Genomic DNA, 9123 nt, shown 5'->3' with positions numbered 1-9123 from the left:
CCCTCTTTCCCGCATTCACTCAGCAATGTCGAACTCCATTATCAATCAGTTAGACACGTAGTGCAATAAATATATTCACTGAACAATGGACATATCTGACAAGTGTTTACAACGGTAGAGTTCTATTTATTAATATTATTACAATAGCGAGATTTCCCAGATTGCCTAGAGTGTTCAACACCACAAGGATGGAGCATTACCACAAAAGGCAGAAGAGAACAGAGACAGCCGGATAGGTCATTGTTGTAACGCTGCGTTTCATGCACATAGCAAAGCTAAGGCAATCCTCAGACCACTGATAACCTGTACATCATCTGGGGCCAAATTTATACCCAGGCAGGTAGCTAAAACGGGGTGCGCAAAGTGAGTGAATCGCGAAAAAGCACGAAAAATCAGGTGGCATAGCGCGCAAAGGCGGCAAAAGCGCGATATTACTGTGATATTTCAAGTGATACGTTAGTTAGGGAGACATGGTGCGGATGGTGTCGGTTATTACATGGGAGGTGAGAAAAGGAGGGTGAGAAGGAGGGGTGACAGTCAAGTAACACGTTAGTTACAGTGACGGCGGGCAGGGAGGCAGGCCCTGGCCTGGGCCTGGTGGCGGCAGGCAGGTGCCGTCGGCGGCAAGCAGGTGACTAAGTGACGACAGTGCCGTAGCGCGAGAGGTAGAACTTATTCTGGTGTCGACATTTTGATACAAGTACTAATTCTGTTTTTTTTGTTGAGGAGCGTGGCTGCGTCAGCGCGGATGATTTTGACCTTCTCCGCTAAGCACAGGCCGCATCTTTTTGAGATGTTGCCGTAGGTTTTTGCTCTGTCGACGATGAACCATCTGATGTCGTACTCTTCACCCAGGTCCTGCAGTGCCCACAGGTGCTTCGACAGCTGCGTGCTTTTGCGGTACTTTTCGTATCTCATAGTCGTGAGGTGGTTGCTATAGCGCGTCTTGAACGGTGTCTCGCAAAGGCCGAAGTACCGCCTCTCGTCACCTGAGCTCCGGGCCGTGACGTTCGCTTGATAGACCACCCTTTCCTGCAAACACCGGCTGTCCAGACGAGGGTTTAGCTCGGCAGTTACATTCCTCTGCTGGTTTTCGCACGTCGGCCGGGGCCAGCACTTTCTGGTTGTGCCCCTTGATTATGCAGGCCATGTTGGGCATACACGAGTAGCTGACCTTGACCGTATTTTTGTTGAACATTTTACAAAGAGGTGACGATGCCGGGAAGTGCTTTCGAACCAGCGATACTGGCCGATACTGGATACTGGCCGATACTGGTAGACACGGAATTGCTGAATGGCGGGTCGTACTAAATTATTTTTCTCTTTCTTTCTTGTCTCTTCTTTGCCTGGCCGCCGTTGTTGAATGTTAGTGCGGCCTGGAATCCGCTGGCTGATAGTGCTTCCCTGTAGGCCGGTGCAGCATTGATGAAGGCCTCTTGGTCGCACGAAATGCTCGACACTTGCTTCTTGGTCATTGCCGGCAATTTCTCTGTGATTGTCGGCGGTTGGTTCGACTCGGTGTTGATGTATCTCGGTGCGTTGTTCGGTTTTCGGTACGGCTCGTAGCGGCCACTTGCGACGTTGAAGGTAACGTCAAGGAAGTTGACCGTTTTCTGTTTTGTGCTGATCGTGATTCTTAACCCGGAGTCTCTGAACAGCTTCGTGTCTGCCTCGTGTCCCGTCCTGTTCTTGAATACTGCAAGGCCATGGTCACGGTACAGGTCTGTGCTGGCGGGGCCGAACATATCTGCAAGACGCTTCAGCAGGAGCGCCCCTACCAGTTGGCACACTTCCGCGCCATCATAGCTCCCCATGGTGACGTCGAATAAGCCTACTCTGTCCTTCTTGGCCCATACCTTGTCGCCTGGGAATAATAAGGATTTTCTGGCATGCATGATCGTATCGACGTGACGCTGGGGAATGGCGCTGAACTGAGTTGCAAACTCGAGCGACGCTTTGAGGAGCTGCTCTGAGATCGATGTGAAATGAGGCGAAAGAATTTTGTTCTTTATCCTCGATGTTTTTGAACCAGTTTATCACATCAGCCGAGTTCTTCCACAAATTAGTGTTGGTGTGGCACTGCACTGCTCGGACGATCTTGTCCAGAATACTCTTGCTGATTATTCTCGTCTCCGTCTTGGCAGGGTTAATTAATCGACACGGGAGGGCGCGGGTGAAGTTCTCCTTATGATCTTTAAGGGTCAGAAATGCACCAGCCTTGCCGACTACGTCCATTCTGTCACCGAGCCCCCGGTCAGCGGCTATTCCTCTTGCCTCCATGTTTATCTCGCCGTAAGCTCCTTCCGGCGCTGACGCATAGTGCTTCGTCACATTCTCGGTGGGCAGCTTTCGGCACTTGTCCTTTAGCATTTGGTATAAGTTCCTGGTCTTGCCTGCTGGTATAATCAAGTGCTCGGTGCTCTTCATATCCTGGATATCTCTCTGGAGAGTTTCTTGGAACTAGTTCGTGGTCCTCCGTAATGTTATGTCTTCCAATACCTTCAGCAGGTCGTCTTCGAACTGCTTTAGCTCCTCAACCTGTGGCGAGCAGTTTCTGCTCTTGAACCCAAACTTGTCCGATTGCTGTTCGGCGTTGCCTTGGCCCTGAAGGAAGAAATGCGCCTTCCAGCGCGTTCTTTTTATCACGCTCTCTGTCTTCTCGATCAGCCTCCGCATGTACTCGTAGTTGGTCGGAATTGGTATGTTCTTTAGCGAGTATCCCAAGTCAAACCGCGTCGGTTGGTCCATTCTCTTGCGGCGGCCAGGCAAAGAAGACCCTCTTGCCCTCTGGACGGCCGGTGTTTGCAGGAAAGGGTGGTCTATCAAGCGAACGTCACGGCCCGGAGCTCAGGTGACAAAAGGCGGTACTTCGGGCTTTGCGAGACACCGTTCAAGATGCGCTATAGCAATCACCTCACGACTATGAGATACGAAAACTACCGCAAAAGCATGCAGCTGTCGAAGCACCTGTGGACACTGCAGGACCTGGGTGAAAAGTACGACATCAGATGGTCCATCGTCGACAGAGCAAAAACCTACAGCAACATCTCAAAAGATGCGGCCTGTGCTTAGCAGAGAAGGTCAAAATCATCCACGCTGACGCAGCCACGCTCCTCAACAAAAAATCAGAATTAGTATCAAAATGTCGACACCAGAATAAGTTCTACCTCTCGCGCTACGGCACTGTCGTCACTTAATCACCTGCTTGCCGCCGCCGGCACCTGCCTGCCGCCTCCGGCTCCTGCCTGCCGCCACCAGGCCAGGGCCTGCCTGCCTGCCCGCCGTCACTGTAACTAACGTGTTACTTGACTGTCACCCCTCCTTCTCTCCCTCCTTTTCTCACCTCCCATGTAATAACCGACACCATCCGTACCACGTATCACTTGAAATTTTATTTTATGTTCTTATTTTACGAGAAACCACGAAACTCGAGAACAGAATACTGCATGATAGAGGTGGTTGCAGACGCAACTGTGGTGGTGAAACTGGAGCATCTCCGCCGACCTGAGGTCTTGGCTCAGCGACACTTCAGTGCACCAACAACTGGGGAGGATTAGGCACAGGGAGGGGAGGGGGGGGGGGTACATTTATATAGAGGAAGGAAAAACGGAAAGATGATACATGTGATAGAGGAAGAAAAATAAAAAATAAAAAATACGAAGTAGTGGTTGCAACTTCGGCGATGATTTGCAAGAAATCGATGGACTTCTCGTGTGCTCTGGACGGCAGTCGTGAGTCAGTCAAGTGTCAAGTAAAGTCGGCGGAATAGCGCGAGCTCCGGTGTGGGGAGCAAACCCTTTCTTAATAAAAAATAATACTAATAAAAAATTAAAAAATTAAAAGGGGGAGCCAGGGTGCAAGCAGAGAGGATGTTCAGGGAGTGTTCAGAGGGCATCTGTGGCTGAGCGCCAGTCTCGGCTTCGAAGAGACTTGTAGGCGCCTTCCTTGAATGCCTGCATTCCCTTCTGCGTGGGAAGGTTGCGTAGCAGGGCAGATGGAAGACGATTCCAGTCTTGGATCGTGGCATGGGGGAATGATCGGAGAGCACTATTACGGGCTCCGGCGGGCAGTGTCGGTGCTAGTTGGTGCTGGTGCTGGTTCTCTTGCTGGTGGCGAGTGGAGCGCCGGTGCTGGTTATCAACTGCCCTCGGTGGTGTCATGATGGTCAGGATTGGGGGACCGTCGATCCAATGCAGCTTGTACAGGAATGTGAGTGCTGCGACTTGACGCCGAACAGTGAGGCTTGGGAGGTATGACCCTGGGCCGATGAGGTTTAGAGCTCGGTGCTGTACCCGGTCCAGCTGGTTCAGGATAGACTGGGACGCACCCAACCATGAAAGCGGGCAGTACTCAAGTACTGGGCGGACGAAGCCGCGATACACGGCATACTTGGCCTTGCTGTCGAGAATGGGCAGGGCCTTCCTCATGAAGCTAAGACGTTGGTGACCACAAACTGCAACCTGTCGAATGTGGGAGCGAAAGGAGAGGCTCCGATCAAAAAGCACTCCGAGCAACTTCAGCTCCTCCACTTCCTCTATGGCCAATCCATTGAAAGTGGCTGGAGGAATCGGCCAGGGTTGACGGTGATGCGAAATTGTCAAGACTTGCGACTTTGTCGGCTCGAATGCGATCTTCCAGCTCTGGCCCCATTCAGCTAAGGCATCCACAGCAGTCTGGAGCTGCGCTAGGCCAACTGGGAGAGCGGTCAGGGACGGGATGCACTGATAAAGCATGGTGTCATCTGCATATATGGCGAGCTGGGTTGTGGCTGGGAGGTGGTCCTCCATGTCATTGACATATAGGAGGAACAGAGTGGGGCCCAGTATGCTCCCTTGCGGCACACCTGAGCTGATTCGGAATTTAGGTGAGGTTTGTCCACTCACAACGGCCTGGATTCGTCTATCCGCCAGGTAGCTGTGGAGGCACTTGAGGAGGTTCCCGGATACTCCGTAAGCGTTTGCCTTGTGAAGGACACCTGCGTGGGAGACTTTATCGAAGGTCCCCGCAATGTCGACGGCAACAATGCGTACAGCACCGCCAGCAGCTCCTATCTTGCTCCATTGGTGGTGTAGTCCTGTTAGGAGATCAGCAGGTCCTAACCCTCGACGAAAACCGAACTGGTGGTTTGAGAGTATATTATTTCGTTCGAGAAAGTTGATGAGAGCACGGTTAACAACTGCTTCCATTGTCTTGGAGATGAGCGACAGGAGGGAAATGGGCCGATAGTAGTTAGTGCGGGGCAGGTTCTGGCACACTTTTTGACCTTTGACCTTTGGGCCAAATAAGGCACACTGTGTTGGTCTTGCTAGGTCTGGCCCCGGGACCCCCCAGAGTTTGACCTTTGACCCCTGCCATGCCATAAATGTGCCATAAAGGTTCTTTTCCGTGGCGAACGTGCACTTGTGCACGTTCGGTGCATTCGCACCGTGGAGTAGTAAAATACGTACTATTCCCTGATTTGCACATCGTAGATGTGCATTGCATGCAGTGACATATTGCGCATGCGTGCATACGCACGCGGAGCGTGTGACCTTCAGTGGCCCTGCGTGTGGAAAAGACGCAGTGCAACACAAGGTGTACTAGTACACGTGTCATTATACTACTCCCTGATTCGCACTTCGTAGATGTGCAGCAAACAAGTTCACGCTCCTTGCATTTGTTTTATTCACACATCGTAGATGTGCACTGATTGACAAGTTGCCCATACAGAGCATGTCTAATCGGCTTTTCGATCGAGAATGTTCAAATTCGGCCATATTATGAGCCCCAAGATCAGAATTCGGCTCAACGTAGTACTTGAACCCACCGGTCCTATTACGTCATGTACATTTACATACACCCTGTTGAAGCACTGAAACATCGGTTTTCGGCGAATTCAACATGCGAAATTTGAAAATTCGGCAAAAAGATGGGTAATTTCTTCAAAACCACTGTTTTCGGCGAATTTTTCGCCCGGCCGATTTGGGAAATGCCAACTATCCATGCATGTACATTAGATGCATATTTCTATTTTAATCGGGATACAGTTAGAATCAACCGGCTACGCCCGGAGTATCATGCATTAAAACAATTATTGAAGGGGTGTCACAGTGAAGCAGTGTTGCTACGCACCACAAATCCCCTCTGCACTGTACCGAATCTATACTGGAGAATCCAGAGTGGCCAGCAAAGAGTCACAACCCGCGGGTATCCAGTCACACTAAGGCATGTCCACCATTCCCCACATATTCACCATAACAAAACACAATACTGTTTACTATAATACACTTTTATTTAAATAATGGACTTGGATGAGTCTGTAGAAGAGAACACAATGCACGCACACGCACGCATGCGCGGACACACACACGCACACACGCACACACACACATCTAGGTTATAGTGCTATACACGTATCTAGGGTTTAGGAAGCACGAGAATATGTCGAAGCACCCACACATACCCCTTCATGCAGTGTACTTCAGTAGCCCAACACGTTACGACTGCTCAGGACCATCACAAAACACATTACGACCGCTCAGGACCATCACAAAACACCACACACTGTTACTACACTGCATACACAGTTACTACACTACGCCTGTTACAAGTACTTACAAATAATTTTGAAAACAAATGGCACATCCCGAAGACGGCAGCTAGCTCCAGACCTTCATACATACGTCATCTGTAAAACCAAGCATGAGCGCACACAAACACTATTAGTGTCACGAATACGGAAGCAGGGTAAGACAAGAGGATACGAAACAAGTAAGTATCGCTATAACGAGGGGGGTAAGTATACATGTAGACAGAGCAGTGCTTACTTACAGGGTCCGGATACGCTCCATGGCGTCCCGGTAGTCGGACTGCAACAGCAGCCCGACTTGCCGGCCCTCCCAGTAACGGGCCCGATGGGCCGCACCCGCCAGGTGTGCGGCCACGGCCTGGCCTCCCACCAGCCTTTCTCCACTGTAAAAACGAAAGAAACCGCAGAAAGCACAGTGTCATAGAGCTCTTTTGTTGGGGGAGAGAGCTAGGAGCACTGCACACTTACCATTTATCGCAATATATGATTAGAAAGAGGCGGCGCTTGACGCACCGCCTCAGGTGTTGAAACAGGGGTACTACCCCTGTAAGGCGAACGCCACAGTGACACGTGAACCTCATTTGGGCTGTTTTCAGGATAATGATACTGAAGTGAAGGTGTGAACCGCAAAGCAAGACCTTTACCTTCTTCCTGTCAAATTCGCTCCCCAGCTGCATACCGACATCATCCGCTAAAACCCAATCATACCAAGTAACGCAAAGGTCATCAGTTGACCTTTTGGACTTTTCAACTCTTATCCAAAACCACCAAGAGGAAAAAACCAGGATGAAGAAGACGTCAGTTGTAGAAGCGTTTGTGGAGGAGTTGTTACATTATTCTCAGTAAATAGATATGGCTGATACATTCGGTGTAGACTTGGACGACCGGTCGTGGTCTCTCACCACGGGTCCTTTACTAATAGAAAGGCGGACGCCAATAAGAACAGTTGTGGAGTTGGCAGATCAAAACGCGCAGCAAGAAATTTGGCACGTCGATGGTAGACTCCATCGGGAGGACGGACCAGCTCTTGTTGATAGTAGGGGAGTGTCCGCCTGGTGCTATGGAGGTCGCCTTCATCGCGTTAATGAACCGGCTTGGATAGGACGGGGTAGCATAGAGTACTACCTCAACGGCGCCCGTCATAGAGCCGGCGGTCCTGCAGTCAGTTATTATGACGCCACATGCGGTATTCTACGGTGGTATCACCACGGAAGACTCCACAGGTATGATGGCCCTGCAGTGGAAACATTTTCAGACCTTGGTGAAGACTCTGAGGGGTTCTACCGACACCGCGAAGAGTGGTATTGGAATGGCGTCAGACAAAGGATCGGCGACGGCCCTGCTCTGACGGAGAGATTTGATGGCGCCTATTTGCTGGAAGCCTGGTATGTCCAAGGGCGTCTACACAGAGTAGACGGACCAGCCAGGATCACTCGGAGTGATGATGGTATCACCATCCAGTGGTATTATCACGACCGGCTCCACAGGGAGAATGCGCCAGCCGTGATACGCAGGGAAGGTAACAACCGTGTACGGGAGTGGTACCGATACAACCTTCGGCATAGGGAAGATGGGCCTGCTTTCATCTCTCAGGAGGAGGGTATCTATCAGTGGTACCTCAACGGGGTGTATTACGGTGACCACCATCAAGACCAGGCAATACACCCCATGGAGCTGCAGTACATCAATGTAGTGCCTACTAAGGTAGACTCGTCAGCAATAAGTCATGAGCCCATTTGTGTGATTTGTCAGGATACCCTGAACCGTCCTCTATCCAAGTTGGAGTGTGGTCATGAATTTCACTTCCACTGTATCAAGGAGTGGATCAGTTCTGCCTCCAGCCCAACTTGCCCAACCTGCCGCTACTCCATGACTGCTGAGGACTTGGTTGAGTTCTTGTAGTAATACATGACACCGCTGCGTGTAGGCGACTACGAATGACCAGTCATGTGCTACAGATGGACACGGACACGCCACCCTAAGTAGCCATGAGCGGCTATTTGGACAAGGACAACAAAGCACCTCGTGGGTGGCCAAGGTTGACACTAGCCACAAGTCTGGTCGCTCAGTTGAATAAGCTGGGTGTGCCCATGAAGACCATGCAGAGGACAAGACAGACTGGAAGAAACTGTGCAGCTCGACACTCGAGGACAAATCAGTATCAGCAGCTACTACACCTTGCTGATGATGCTCACAAGACAGAAGTGGGGAAAAAAAACTGAATTTCTTTATTTAGTGCTCAACTACGCGAAATGTGTTATTATTATTATACATGTTCAACTGTAATCAGTCTGGCTGACTGCCATTCTCTACCACACATTACCGGACACTGTTGTGGTTGTCGTCGTTATCGTCGTCGTTGTTGATGTTGTAGTCGGTTGTTGTCGTCGTTATCGTCGTCGTTGTTGATGTTGTTATTGGTTGTTGTTGTCGGTTGTTGCCGGTTGTTGTCGTCGTTTGTTGTTGGTTGTTGTTGGTTGTTGTTGATGTTGTAGTCGGTTGTCGTCGTCGTTATCGTCGTCGTTGTTGATGTTGTTATTGGTTGTTGTTGGTTG

General features: G+C 50.5%; 1 long non-coding RNA gene across 1 annotated transcript; it reads right to left on the bottom strand.

The window, feature by feature from the left end:
• Nucleotides 1–6584: 6584 nt before the first annotated feature.
• On the bottom strand, nucleotides 6585–7164 carry LOC135826082 (uncharacterized). Its single transcript, XR_010555209.1, has 3 exons — nucleotides 7037–7164; nucleotides 6811–6951; nucleotides 6585–6667 (listed from the first exon to the last, which is right to left on the bottom strand). It is a non-coding gene; the product is annotated as an uncharacterized LOC135826082 (long non-coding RNA).
• Nucleotides 7165–9123: the final 1959 nt, after the last annotated feature.

Source organism: Sycon ciliatum, chromosome 10 (assembly GCF_964019385.1).
Source record: "Sycon ciliatum chromosome 10, ocSycCili1.1, whole genome shotgun sequence".
NCBI classification, from domain to species: domain Eukaryota; kingdom Metazoa; phylum Porifera; class Calcarea; order Leucosolenida; family Sycettidae; genus Sycon; species Sycon ciliatum.
Note: the sequence above shows the minus strand (reverse complement) of the source record. Positions and strands in the feature narration are given on the sequence as shown.